The 16,181-nt window shown below is 31.7% G+C and overlaps 1 long non-coding RNA gene across 1 annotated transcript; it reads right to left on the bottom strand.

The window, feature by feature from the left end:
• Positions 1-370: 370 nt before the first annotated feature.
• LOC129961016 (uncharacterized) lies at positions 371-12,546 on the bottom strand. The gene is made up of 3 exons (XR_008783746.1): positions 12,265-12,546; positions 8,185-8,456; positions 371-396 (listed from the first exon to the last, which is right to left on the bottom strand). It is a non-coding gene; the product is annotated as an uncharacterized LOC129961016 (long non-coding RNA).
• Between the last annotated feature and the right edge of the window lie 3,635 nt (positions 12,547-16,181).

Raw genomic sequence — 16,181 nt, 5'->3', positions numbered from 1 at the left:
TGCACAAAAAAAAAAATCCTCCAAATTAACATTGATTCCATAGTTTAATAAGAAGAAATCTTCATGGTTATTTTCTTCTATCACGGATTACACATGTTAAATCCACATGATTTTGCCCTCGTTTCTTTGAAACCACTTGTCTGGTATATGGAGAGATCATAAACCTTTCACTTTCAATCCACTGTGCAGACTGAATTTAAGTCTTGATAATTTGCGAGTATTAAAGGCGATGCATTTTGAACTTGGTTTAATATTCCTAGCTTTTGAAACTATCAATTATATCTGTTGGATCTCTGACCATAATTTAATTTGAAAAGGGTCCAAATTCCAAAATCCACTTGTAGGTTCCAGATATTTCCTGTTGAGCTATGGTCATTTCGGTCAAAACATGTCAATCTGAAAAAATTAAATAATTTAAATCAACAGATATGAAACCATCCATCAAGAATACCATGAAATGCAGGAGTATATGCAATTACAATTTTGCACTTTTAATCTGCACCGGTAATTCAAACTCTCGAAAAGAATTTGCCAGCGAGTTTATTTATGGAAAAAAATTAACTGTTTTTTAACTAAGAAAATTTTAGTTAAAGGAAAAATGACTTGAAAATTTTTAAATCTTTTCGTATTTGAAATACATTAGTAAAACATTTCACCCACCCATTTCATTTATTCTTTTAAAAAAGACGATTCTAATTATTTTTTTTCTAGCGATACGCCTATTCATTTAGAGAAAATAAATGGAGCATCCAGTTTATTAATTATTCTTCAAGCAGAATTATTGATTATACTTTATATCATAAGGTTTATATGAAAACGAATTTTAGTTAGAATGCTCTTCTAATAAAAAGCCATATTATGCATCGAGATAAAATATGAAATTTCATTTAAAAACAAATCAATTTTAATTTTGTAAGGCTGCAATTTTAATTTTATAAAATTTCTTAAATAGATGCTTAAACAAGAATTTAATGATCTTAAACATCTACTGTTACAACAAATGAAGAATCTGAAAGAAAATTAATATATTTTTCTTAATAGCAATACGTTTGGTCATACTAGAAAGAAAGTTTCACTTTGGCCCATACAGAAACAATACAAAATTACCTAAAAATATTTTTACCTTTTCATAGGTGCTGGAACCGGTTATTTGAAAGGGTTCCTGGTCAAGCAATATTTTTCTAGCGATGATGACATGCAGATGACCATTCCAAGCAGACTCCCCTTTCAGGCGAGTAATTACTTGGAAACACAACTATCGAAATTTGGCTCATGGATTACACGCATTTAATATTCAAATTCTTGTAGTTCTTATACTAGGAGGAATCAATTTTGATAAATGCTTTCAAATAATTATATTTCGCATCTTTTTTTCCCACCAGAAACTTGCTTTCTTGATGAACAAATTAAAATAACTTCCAAATGCCATATCGTTTTGTCAGTTTCATTAATAAAATTCGAGTACTTACTGTGCCTTTGGATACATAGACGTATCTTAAGCGAATACTTCCTCGCATCCAGCAAAATTGATATAGATGACATGTGTATGGAACTGAGAAAATACGGTGTTTGGCATCATATCTTTATCACGCAAATTAGTATCTATTAAGCGTCAAAAGTTATCCAGCCTATGAATAAATGATGCAATAAAATGAATACATTTTTATAGTTCCTTTTACCATTGCATAAAATCAAACGATTTTATTTAATCTTCATTTCGATATAACAATTATCATAAATAGCATAACTTACCGATATTACTTTGTGTGAAACAAAATTTTTTTTTGGCCATCTGGACAGCTACTATCCGTGCTTTTTGCCAAAAGCTGTAAAGGCAGTCCCTCCCTCTTCTTATGGTGAATGACGTTGTGCAATTGTTCCCATTAAACGGCTAATCTGCTTCTTTAATGATTTCTGTGACTTTCCATTTCACTCAAATGATTAAAAAATGTAATGAATCTAACAGAAACTATGTGGTTTAGTGAAACAGTTTAAATTCAAGATCTAATGTTCCAATCATTTTTACACATTGAAGATGCCAACTTAACATTCATTCAATCGGCACATTTGTAGAAAAAGGCACAAGAAAACAATCACCATGGTTCTTGTCTCTGTCATTAGCCTTTACCATGTAAAACCCATATAATTCTGGCACTCACGTCGTTTAGAAGCCACATGCATGGAATATCCAGAGACTATTAATGTTTCTTCCTCATTCTATCTAAGCGTCCATCAAGCGTGTATATTTTAATTCATCTTAGAAAGTTTCAAATAGTTAAAAATAGTTCAGCGGCAACTCATTGCTAGCGATTACCGTTTTTATATAGATATTATTCTAGTACAAGATACTTTTGTAGGATAATCTGCGCTGAAGCTCAAGGTTCAAAACATAACTGTAATTCAATTCAGAAAGTAAAGATTACCGTTTTTAAATTTTTGAAGGTGAATTGCAGAAAAGTGATCAAATTGTGCTTTTTTTGTTTACAACAAGCAACGTTGCTTTCAAACTACGTCTTTGTCTTAAAACATTTCATATTTTTAAAAATTTTATGAAAATGATTTTTTTTACATGTTTAAGTTCAAAGAGGTTCAATACCAAATTTGTATAAATAAAATTAGAATAGCTACATTTAAAAATGTTTATTTTTTATCTCTAAAGCTCGATTACCCAAGTTTTCCTATCGATGCTCCAGCCAATTACTTATTTTCATTGAAAGTTAGTGAAATTCTCCCCGCATTCGATATATGAGGTTATTCAAACTTCCTTTCTGTTGCGATATGGAGCGAACTAAATTGTTTCTAAATTCTGGGAGGAGAGAAGTTCAAATAAGCCGAGCTACTCTATTCAGAAGAAATGACATGCCTTCAACATCAGAAATAGCTTATCAGTTTACGGTTGATCGACAATGCAAGCCTCAATCAAAACTTTTTTTCATGGGATGTGAAATTGTTATATCAATTAGAAGAATAATGAATATATAGAATATTAAATAGCCGAGGCCCACAAGATTACTTTTCATATTAGATAGGGATTTTAATTCCAAGACGGAGAAAGAAGGGTGGTTAAAAGAGCGAAATGTTTCATAATTGAACATTATGGAAAAGGAGCAATTATTGTTCTATATTGCAAGAACTGCGCGTTTAAATTTAAAATACAATTAAAATAAACTTACTTGAAAGTATAGAAATTTTGAAATTAACCTAAGCTTCATTCCAGTTAAAAGTCCTCTTAAGCCCTTCCAAATGAGAATAAGTATTATTCGAAGAAATTTTCTAGAAAATCTGTAACGTCCATGAAATAAATATTTTTATTTTAATAGTATTTGAAATTTTATGGGGAAAAGAGCGAATTTTTTTAGGACTCCTATCAAATTTAACGAAATATGAATTTAATTTATTTCTGCTCCTCAGAATGTAAGCATTAAAATGCTATGTGTCGATACTACTCAACCATTAAAAATTTACTACATTTATTGGCTACAATCTTTATGAATTGCATTTGTTGTCTTGAGCTGAGAGTTCTCATTATGAGAGATTTTCGGAAATAATGTCACGAAGCAAATTTCATTAGTTCACTCGATTTATCTGTTAATTGATTGTTCAATCTTTCTTCTGACGGGAGAATATTCCAAGGCAGAGTGGGAACTCGGCATTATTAATCAGTCATATACCCATAAAAAAATCCATAACTGCTGGATTGGTGGAATTCAAATTCAAAATGTTTTTGTTTTAATTATTAACAAAGGCCTTCAGAAATGAACTGGATTTAACATTTAAGAATTGACTAAGCATTCTGTTAAGCTTCATTTCGCATTACTTTTCTACTTCGAATTGTCTTGCGTTCTATCGAAATATTGTTCGTAATGTCAAACTAAGCTACGCTGAAATAGATGAAGTAGCTTATTCTTATGAAATACACAATATCGGCACCATTTTTCCATTTAACATTTTCTATTTTCACAATTCTGACACACACATTTCATACACTGCGCCAAAACTTCAAAATCACAATTTACACACGCAATACCCATGCCGCTTCCAATACCACCCTCGACATTACAATCCACACTCACACACATTACCCACGCCGCTTCCAACACCACCCTCGACATTACAATCCACACTCACACACATTACCCACGCCGCTTCCAACACCACCCTCGACATTACAATCCACACTCACACACATTACCCACGCCGCTTCCAACACCACCCTCGACATTACAATCCACACTCACACACATTACCCACGCCGCTTCCAACACCACCCTCGACATTACAATCCACACTCACACACATTACCCACGCCGCTTCCAACACCACCCTCGACATTACAATCCACACTCACACACATTACCCACGCCGCTTCCAACACCACCCTCGACATTACAATCCACACTCACACACATTACCCACGCCGCTTCCAACACCACCCTCGACATTACAATCCACACTCACACACATTACCCACGCCGCTTCCAACACCACCCTCGACATTACAATCCACACTCACACACATTACCCACGCCGCTTCCAACTCCACCCTCGACATTACAATCCACACTCACACACATTACCCACGCCGCTTCCAACTCCACCCTCGACATTACAATCCACAGTCACACACATTACCCACGCCGCTTCCAACTCCACCCTCGACATTACAATCCACAGTCACACACATTACCCACGCCGCTTCCAACACCACCCTCGAAATTACACAACCCGCTTCTAGCACCACCCTCGAAATAGATTGCAATCCCACACACATCTATGCCGTCACCCCCCCCCCCCCCGTGTTCCGAAACCAGAATTCGCAAGCTACTCCACCGCTCCATGATTCTCTCAAAGCAACACCTACTGCTAACACCAGCCTCAGGCCACAATTCCCATACTCTCACACACGCCATTACTCATGCCGATAACTCCATAAATTTCCGCTTCTCAATTTTACATACATCATCCGAATAAGGACGAGTGAATCATTTCTGTTTTACAACACAATAGATGGCGGAATGACTTGCCACGCTTTCATATTTCCCATTGACCCTTTCCACATTCGATTATGTTGTATTCATTGCTTTCTCCATTCACTGCATAATTCGCCATTGCAAAGATTAGGCTTCAGACACAATATACTCCAATAAAGTGCATTAATTCTCTTCCTCACAATATATCTGTGCGTAACATGAGACGTGAAAAATGTGCAGCACTAGGCAATTTTCTCATTCGCATTATGCATTTCAAAATGAGAACAAAACGAACGACAATACTCCTCATTGCGTCAAGGAGATCAAATATTTTGCATTGAAATGAACACGAAAACAGAATTTAAAAAATACCGAACCCAGGGTTTCTTTATGATGGTTTTGATGAGCTACATATTTACTAAAGCAGGGAAATCTATACTTATATAAAGCTCAATGTGTGTGTGCGTGTTGGCGCTCTACAGGCCAGACCGTTTGACCTACAACTACCAAATTTGGTACATGTATACCTTGGTGTATGCACCTGAAGTCCCGTTTTTGAATTTTTAATTAGAATTTTAATTATTAATTAAAAACTTGCTTTCCCGCCAAAAAAAATTCTCATTTTCCCCACCTCCAAATGAGTAAGGCTTAAGTTTTCCCATGCTAATGAGGCTAGGCTAAAGATTTTTCGACCGATTATTTCAAACGATTCATTTTATTTTCTTAATGTTTGATGCATTTAAAATTAAGCACTGTTAATTAATTTGCTCATGATGAATCTGAGAACATTTTGTTGACAAATTCTTGAGATATTACATAAATTAAGAAAGGTATTTTTTTAGTGTCCATTAAATTTTAAACCCTCAGTGACTGTTTTTAGTAATCATATTATAAAAAAAATGCTTCGTTTCAGTAAAAAATATTGTTATATTAATTGCCAATTAATCCTTTCCAGTTTAATTTAAGGCATAAATTCTAGAGGAGCTAACAGAAAATTAGAGAGATATATATTACATTATGACTGAAGGCCTTTATAATATTACGAGTGAATTATATGACTATCAAAATTTGAAGTTTTAAAATATTTTGATGAAGAAGCTATTAAAGTAGGAATTGGATAAAATATTTAATTATTAAATTTTAACGAACATTAAGATTGGCGAACCGGCTGACCGCCAAAGGTGGCTAGTAGTAAATAAAACAGGATTCGTCATATGCAAATGAGTATTAACTTTCGAAATTCCATAAAAATATTTCCTATACTCTATACGGCTTTCCCAGACAATTTATGAATTTTAATATTGGATTTCTCTCAATACCAGCTTGTCCAAATCTGATCTCCATCAATTCCCGATTATGTCTCTGAACTCAGAAAAATTCGGCTCATTGCAATCAAATTACATTATGAATAAATCAAATTTTAATTAAAATGCTGTTTGCTTTGGATAATACACGAATGGTTCGACACTTAAATTTAAAAGCACGTATTTGGATGCACGAATCTGACGTAAAGCATGGAGCACTATTAACATTTTCCTTGGAATTGCTTTAAAATTACACTTTAAAACATACAAACAGAAATTTCAGATATTAGTGGCACTTAAATGACAAGACAAAGTATTTTTTAAAATTTCAGCTAATAACATTGAATTTTAACGTTTATTTAACAAAGTAATTTTCAGGCGGAAAACGATAAAAATACACCCTCTGAAATGTTAAAACATCTCATTTCAAGTAATAGCATGTCCGAGAATTCATGATTTGATTGAATAAAGACAATTCCAACGAAATGAAAGCGGACAATATTAACCAAATAGCTCTTAGTATATAAATATTCAAAAATATCAAATATGTTGATGCAATTTAGATTTTTTCCATTAATATAAACTTACATGAATGATATCAAAATAAAAAGGGGAGACCTACACTACTAATAAAAAGGAATTTCATTTTAATGTGAAACAGTAGTGTGCCATTGAAGAAAATTTAAAGAGAAAGAATTAGTTCGAACAGAGAGAGAATGTTGAAGGTAACGATCGGCAATATCAGGCACTACGGATTCGAAATTAACGAAAAGCACTTCATTCATCCTCAATAACACCTACTACAAAGTAATGCTATTTGACATCCTATGAAATGTTAGGGAAATCAGAATTTCAATAGAACAGAATTGGAAAATGGCCTTATCACTCAGAAATTTATCATTTCAAAAAAAAAAAAATCGGTTAAAGTATTTTTTCCAATTTGCTTTTATATTTTTACCATTCAGAAGAAAAGTTTCATTTACAACACGCATATTTTTACCTTGAATTTTCGAAATATTCTTAAGCATTTAACACTAAATCATTTCTCTAAACATAGGAAATTTGAAATTTTTCAGTTCTATAGTGCAGGAAATTGTTTTAATGCTTGGAGTTTTAAAATATGTACCAACATTTTATTCCTTTTCTTACAAAACAATTAATCTTGGATTCAATTAAATTCTGCTTTGGACCTAACATCAAGTATCAACTATGAAATTAAATTTTAAGCGCAACAACATCAAAATTCCCCTTTCGATTAAATATTAATTTACTTTGACAACAAATTTATCCAGATGAAAAATTTAATTTTTACTGCTCAATCCGCGATTTACCATATCACAATGCATAAGCAAAAGTTGGAATAACAGCATATAATCAGCAAACCTAGATCACGTTTGAATATTAGGTAGAAACTACAGGAATTATTAATTAGAAATATACCGAAATGAAACTAAACCGGGATTTAAATGAAAGCATTTTATGAAGAATCCATATTTAGAGAGCGTTTGATATCCGAATAAGAAAAAAATAGCGAAAATTACTGGCATAAAAATGAACAACATTTTCTGTGATTTTGGAAAATTCCCTTTAATGATTTTAATAATTATTGTATCAGAAAATATTTAATTTTCGTTTTTAACTTCTGGGAATTTTAATTATTGCCAGGTTACTCTTGCTTTGCGGTTCATTCATTTTTGAAAGAATTCGATTGCTCCGTATTCAAACTGCCTTTCGTGTTCTTTTAAAATTATCTTGATTGGAATTAAATTTGCTCGATTTGTAAATTCTTGGAAGGCAACAAAATCTGAATCTAGTATTTTGAAAGAATAGGGAAGAAACATTGATACTTTCTGAATATTCGATGCATGTAATCTCTAAGCGGGTAAGATGCCACAATTATATAGACATACCTGGTTAGTCTAATGCGATAGAATGGGAAATCCAAGAGAAAATATCTTCCTCTTCCATCTAAAAATGGCTTGGTTCAGTGTGGTGCGATTCAGATGGGGATCTTTTCCGAAACCAGCTTGGATCCAGTATTGTATTTTCAAAAAGAAATCGAAAGGACGACACTTGGCAGCGACGATAACTTCGATATATGAAATCCATCACATCAGGAGAGTTGGGTATAAAGATGAAGGTGTCGCTTCTACTTCACACTTAATCTTTGCGGAATGATGAGCTATAAGAGAAAATGCAATTTATAATATTTACGCAAATTATAAACAAACTGCAGAAAATTTTTTCTATTTTTTTTCGAATTGGAACATATTTTATATTGATTCATATCGAAAATTCGTTTTCGCTTTACGGTCATTTCGCATTACGAATAAAATTTTGGAATGAACTAAACTTGAGAAAGTGCAATTTCACTGTCTCTTATCTAGGCCACCGAACCACTATTTATAATAGTAAACATTCCTCCTCGAGTTGCTTTATTTAGCTTTACAATAACATAGGAAATGTGACAGAATGAATGAATAATTTTTCATTGCACAAGGGCTAGAGCTGACCAAGCTGCACCAAATGAGAATGCAACGTGCATGTTAAAGACGCAATAGAATATTAAAATATATGAACATCCCACTGCATGGCAGAAAACGTGATCTTGCCCTAACATAACGATGTTACAGTCCTGTGCGTTTAATAACATTTTACGTAAGATGAAGGAAATATAACTTTCATTGGCATTACTACATATATTTTCGCATATGTACATTTAAAGAGTTTCTTCTTAGCACCTTTGAAAGCGTTACTAGTTTTACAGGGTTTTTCTGTGGCACCACAGTGAGCTGTTTTATGCCACAAATGTTACTTGTTGTAAATAATATTTCAAAGTAAGCTGTGGTAATAATATAATTTTATTGCACAAGATTCATCGGTCACGCCTACGGCTCTGAATGCGTTTACAAAATGTTATAGTAATAGAATTGAAGAAATAGAAATCTCAATTTCAAGTGTTTTTTTAAAGAAAACTACGACACGAAACTAGAGCTTTGCGACGGTTTTGCATGATGTGCTATCAAAAAAATAAAACTATAGAATGCAAATGCAAAAAATTAAGGGTTTATATTTTAAACATAAACAAAACTTTGATATGTTTTATATAGCATTACTTTTTTTTCACAGCTTTGTATTTACGATGGTAAACGGTAAAAATTTATAAAGATTCATATTCTTTCAAATCTTGTATTTCAGAAAACCTCTTCGAGCCAGTCTTAGCATCGCAGCCAAGTCGAGGATCTGTCACCTCTAATCCCATGTCATACAACGTATTAATTTAGTGCTATTAGAAGCATGGACTGTTAAAATTTACATCCTACATTATGCTGCTCATTAGAAATTTTCCAGTAAGCTTTCCATAAATTGTGAGGATTGATGACGCTCATTATGCATTGAATGTAAAGCTCTTCGTGCAGACATTTGGACCTGAAATGATTAAATTTGGCTAATAGTAACTTACCGAGGCGTGGCATTTACAAAAAGATTCATTCTCCCCCCCCCCATATTTTAGATTTTTAACTAAAATTTAAATTTATTCCCATATTTATTTCTACTAATAAAAAAATGTTTCTTCAGCCATTCTGGAACAAATAACAAACCTATTTTTATACGAAATCAAAATTTTTTTTTCAATGATACTCTATTTTTTCAGCGTGTTTCATTTTTTCAAGTTTTTTTTAGTTTTAAGAAATAGTAACAACGCTTCTTTTCTGTATACTAATTCAGCTTACTAATGATTTTCATCTTTATTAGTAGTATAAATACAGATAATTGTCATCTAAATTATTTTGAATTAAGGAATACATTGCTTTGCTCATTTTATATCAGTTTGATACTAAGCTGCCACAAACAAATTCATTTGAATGCTGGTGGATATCAAATCCTTGATACAAGAACCTAACATTATTTCTCATTTTATCTTGCGAAAGACATGCACAAGTTTTTAATTTGCTCAAAAACAGATGTATTCGAAATGCGGAAAAGACTTGAAATGCGGAAAAGACTTGAAATGCGGAAAAGACTTGAAATGCGGAAAAGACTTGAAATGCGGAAAAGACTTGAAATGCGGAAAAGACTTGAAATGCGGAAAAGACTTGAAATGCGGAAAAGACTTGAAATGCGGAAAAGACTTGAAATGCGGAAAAGACTTGAAATGCGGAAAAGACTTGAAATGCGGAAAAGACTTGAAATGCGGAAAAGACTTGAAATGCGGAAAAGACTTGAAATGCGGAAAAGACTTGAAATGCGGAAAAGACTTGAAATGCGGAAAAGACTTGAAATGCGGAAAAGACTTGAAATGCGGAAAAGACTTGAAATGCGGAAAAGACTTGAAATGCGGAAAAGACTTGAAATGCGGAAAAGACTTGAAATGCGGAAAAGACTTGAAATGCGGAAAAGACTTGAAATGCGGAAAAGACTTGAAATGCGGAAAAGACTTGAAATGCGGAAAAGACTTGAAATGCGGAAAAGACTTGAAATGCGGAAAAGACTTGAAATGCGGAAAAGACTTGAAATGCGGAAAAGACTTGAAATGCGGAAAAGACTTGAAATGCGGAAAAGACTTGAAATGCGGAAAAGACTTGAAATGCGGAAAAGACTTGAAATGCGGAAAAGACTTGAAATGCGGAAAAGACTTGAAATGCGGAAAAGACTTGAAATGCGGAAAAGACTTGAAATGCGGAAAAGACTTGAAATGCGGAAAAGACTTGAAATGCGGAAAAGACTTGAAATGCGGAAAAGACTTGAAATGCGGAAAAGACTTGAAATGCGGAAAAGACTTGAAATGCGGAAAAGACTTGAAATGCGGAAAAGACTTGAAATGCGGAAAAGACTTGAAATGCGGAAAAGACTTGAAATGCGGAAAAGACTTGAAATGCGGAAAAGACTTGAAATGCGGAAAAGACTTGAAATGCGGAAAAGACTTGAAATGCGGAAAAGACTTGAAATGCGGAAAAGACTTGAAATGCGGAAAAGACTTGAAATGCGGAAAAGACTTGAAATGCGGAAAAGACTTGAAATGCGGAAAAGACTTGAAATGCGGAAAAGACTTGAATTCAGGGGAATTTTACAGTCCACTTTTTTTTACACTTATATTGAACGAGAGGCAATAATGTGCCAAAGCAAAGTAATTTCGAATAGAAGTGAAACTACAACTATCTGCAACATTATAGATTTTTTTAACTTTGAAAAGAATACGAATTATTCACTAAAAAGTTAAATAAACAAGTAAAACTACTTGGACAATGGTGAAATGATGAACTGGATTATTCTCATTTTTTGTATCTAAATCATATTCAAAGTCATGAAAATAAATTATTTCTTTAATAGAAATTAGTTATTTGAAAGTATTCGTGAACTTCAATAACAGTTATACACAAAACTAGCTTGAATGATTTTTTTATTTACTTTCCATTCAGATTTCTTCCGTTTTATGAAAACTAAGAACTCTGTCAAGTTTGGTGCTTTTTCAAATCTGATATTTTTTTATAAAAAGAAAGTTCTAAAATTTTCTATTATATGAATTTTTTGTACACTTATTTATAAGATGAATCTCGAACATTCTTCGTTTTTGATAGAATTTTGAATTAAATATTCCCAAGAAAAACTGAAACGCTTGACTTTATCCTAGTAGAATAGTATTGTCGAATTTTTAGTTGAATTTCCCGAATCCAGAAACTAATTCAACAAAAATTTAAACTATGTAATATTATTACACTTCATAGTAATTAAATTCCATAAAGTTAATGAACAACTTTCACATTTTAAATTGATTCATTTCAATTTAGTAAATGACAGCAGTCATGGTATACTCATTAATTATATAAATTGTGATACACATTCAAAATAATGCAATAAACCTGTTCAGAAAAAAGAAATTTATTGAGAATGGATATTTCAGTCGAAAAAGTGTTCGAATCTTCAGTAAATAAAATACTCGTATTTCTTTATTATATTCATGTGAACTCGGGAAAAAAAACACAGCTTACCCATTATCATCTAGTCCAGCATCTATAGTGAACAGGTTTTAAAAATGGTACCTGCTAGTACTGAAGACTTCGGGATATTTAAAACATTCAGTAGTACCATAGACATTAATAAATTGCATTATCTTTCGAGTTCGAATATATACAGACATTTTCTATAATTTACAAAATCAGTCTTCAACCTTATACAAGGAACAACAAAATGAGAAGTAGCAAATCTTCAGAATATTTATCGGTTTTTGAGAGTCTTGAAATGTCTCATCAATCCTTCTCTTCTTCCAAAGATAAATGCAAGGTGGCTACTCAACAAGCCGATATTAAAAAAGGGCTACAAAAATAATTATCCAAATTTGAACCCTAAAGAGGCAAACGCAGTAAATATAAATATTTTTAAATAGGCAAGAATAATTTCGATATATTTGAAAAGAAATCTTTCGGATTTTGTAGAAAATGAGGGCAAAGTGAAACAAAGGTAGCCTGTAAAATGGCTAGCAATCACAGGTGATCATTCCATGTGCTATAAGCGGATTTTCACTTAAGGAACATCAAAAAGTGAGGACTCAGTAGCATAGGCGGCAATGAAGGTACACCATGATACTGTTTGGCTCCGAATCCTAACTAATATTTTCTGACATGTTCCGGAAAAACTTTATTAAATACTTCAAAGAGCTGGTTATGTAGTCTTCGTCCTAGCTGGATTTTGTTACTCGTCTTCTTTCTTCCGTTTCCCGAATGGATCATACAAAAGTGATGTAATTAATACTAAGCCACACAATATTTCCAACAAAAAAGTAGGAAGCCGAAGACCGCCAATATTTGATCGAAAATATAAGAAATGTAAGAATACAGAACTGACGATACATTATTTTAACTTTTCTGTTCCGTAATTTAATTATATGAAGTACTATTTTAATGCAACACGAGACTTATTTTAGGACTGATTTTATAAATTTGGTCTTATAATGAGGATGACGTTCCTGCCTGGAAGTTTCTCTGGAAGTTATTGATTGCGTGATTTTAATAAAAAAAATAATTACAACATTTTATTATGAGTAATCGTGTAAATATAAATGTTTAAATATTTTATTTCAAATCTGCTATTCATGTGCTGATTGCAGAATGTCTATTTGTGTACAGGAATTTCGAATAGTTCAACTATCCCAAATGGATTCTTATAAATATTGAAGGGTATATAATATAATAATTAATATTAATAAATATATAATAATTATATAATAATTAATAATAATATAATAATTATAATTAATATAATAATATAATAATTACGCACACTCCCGCCTCAGTGATTATTATAAACAAAAAAGAAAAAAAAAATGTGTTAAAAATATATTCTATCTCGCGGAAAAAGTGTTTTATTCTGAGAATTTACATTTATTGCATTTATTTGAAAATTTCGATACACCAGAAAAATAATGACTCTTAAGTAAATACTAGACTCGATGGAAATGAATCTAAGCTCTAGTTTGAAGGCATGAACTTTTTTGTTGGGACCTCAAAATCGTGAGTATTGTTCAGCAGACAGGATCCAAGCATCCTTTTAGCAGAAACTGAATCCAACACAAGCTGAAGATGCTTAACCCAGGTGGATTGGATTCATCAGGATCATAAATTGAATTGCACTTGTCATTCTACGATGGCGAAGATGAAATTTTATCCTCTAAAATTATAATGCCATATTATCCATATAAGATTCCAGTTTCCTACGGGAAGTTTACTTAAATTTGATATAACTCATTTCTTCTATTTACAAAACATCGAACAGATTATCGATTTTAAAAGGGCTATCTTAAAAGTACCGAAAAATAAAATATTTTTAAAAATACTATGTCTGAAAATTTATGATAATATTTCATTGTTTTAGATATCAGTTTCATCCCTCTCAGTATCCATTTTTACTTGTCAGAGTAAATTTTGAGCATCAGTCATTTTGAATCTTGTTAGAGTTGTTGGAGATACATCTTTTACAGCATCTTCTATGACGTTCAAACATAAGAATTACTTTAAAATGTTGAATTTTCATCTGGCAACTTTCTATATCATGAAAGGGGGGGGGTATTTTTTTCGCGAAACTTAGACTTTATAATCAAACACTATAATAAAAAAAATCTTTGATCAAATAGTTCTGCTTTCAGAGAATATTTGAAGCAATTTTTGCAAGTAATTCAGATTCATCTAATTCTGAGGCAAATATTTTTTTAAACTCAATTACAGGAAAATTATTATCATTTTATCATATAAAATCTGTAACCTTTACTTCCATTTGCTGATATTTCACGCCAGAATCTTTTTAGAATAACCTGACATTCTAGTATGCAAATGCTATTTCGTCACTTTATCGTTTCCCACTTTTCAACCTTTTCCTTGGAATTGTTTATAAGCGACTATCGTATATTTATTTGATTTGTCACAAAAAGTTTACAATTCAATGTAAGTAAATAAATTTCAAAATCTTTTCATAGTACACGTAGATAATACGTATAAAAAAAGTTTTGAAATCGATAATGTTATCAAAATTAAACTTTAATGAGTATATTTGAGAATCGAATTATCCAAGTAAAAAACAGAATGTTGTGCTACTTGTTTAAGGTTTTTGTATTGCATGTTTTGATAAATTATTATTTCCAAAATGCAAATTTGTGATTCGATTATAATAAAATGAGTTTCTATTGAATTTTCAACTAAAAACATTTAATTTCATGGTTGCGGACGATTTTTAATTTATAAATGTTCTTTTGATTAATTATTCTTGCAATGACTGCCTAAACTATACGGGATCATTAAGATTAACAATGTATGAATTTCAGACGTAAACTATCTTGTTTCTAAGAATCTCAACTTTTTGAATGAGTTAATCTGTTTATAATTTTAGAATGAGTAACGCCTGCATATTTATTTCTTTTAACCTACAATAATACGATATTGTAAATACTATCTATATCATCTGCTTTGCATTTCAATTTCTTATATAGGCTTACTATTTTATTGAAAGTGTTAATAAATGTATATAAACAATACTCAAAATATGTTTGCGACTATGTTAATATATCCAAATATTCATTTCGACTAATAAGATTGAATTGCTTTCATTGGAGAGTTCATTCCTTAATATTTGGAAATGGAATTCTGCTTTTGAATGTATGAATTTAATTCAAAAATGTTGAAAAATTGTAATCTATATGCTTTTAAGGATATTCCAGGGGTTTTTAATTCTGAGATTTAGATGTAACTTTTTTTCTGTTGGAATGTCATTTGAAATGCAAGAGTCGCCTTTATTGAAGGGTCCCAAAAGGCATTCTACTGAAATATTCATGTAAATTTCTTTTGTATCATAATTATGGAAATGCTACAGAAATTTGTACAGAATTCATTTTTCTCATAATTAATGTTTCATCTGAGAATTTTACTATACTTTCAATATTTAACCGCGATCTAGAAGTCTGGTAGGAAAAAAAATTACAATGTTTTTATAAAAATTTCAAAACATTCTACTTGGAATAAAAAGTTCTTGCAAATATCACGTGGTCATAAAAAATTTCTGGTTCCGACTCATCAGTATCATTTGAATCTGTAGAAATATTTTAAATTCATGACGTGAAATCACACTCCGTCTTTTTGGAAGTGGGATTTAAGTATTATCTGCATACCTGAAATGATTTCGTTGAAATTCTATTTTAAGAGTTAATAAACTAGTTAAAGAATAAAACTCGTATTTGGTGTTTTAATTCAAAGATTTAAAGTAAAAAATGTTAGTTTTTGTGGTAATTCCAAATAATTTAATTACAGAATAAAGTACAGAATAATTTCTAAATACAGAATAAAGGAAATTAAAAATTTCTAATCTGTATAGCGTTACCCCAACTGGCGTAGAAAAATTCACACATTTGCGTTACCGTAACTGG

This window comes from Argiope bruennichi, chromosome X2 (genome assembly GCF_947563725.1).
Source record: "Argiope bruennichi chromosome X2, qqArgBrue1.1, whole genome shotgun sequence".
NCBI classification, from domain to species: domain Eukaryota; kingdom Metazoa; phylum Arthropoda; class Arachnida; order Araneae; family Araneidae; genus Argiope; species Argiope bruennichi.
Note: the sequence above shows the minus strand (reverse complement) of the source record. Positions and strands in the feature narration are given on the sequence as shown.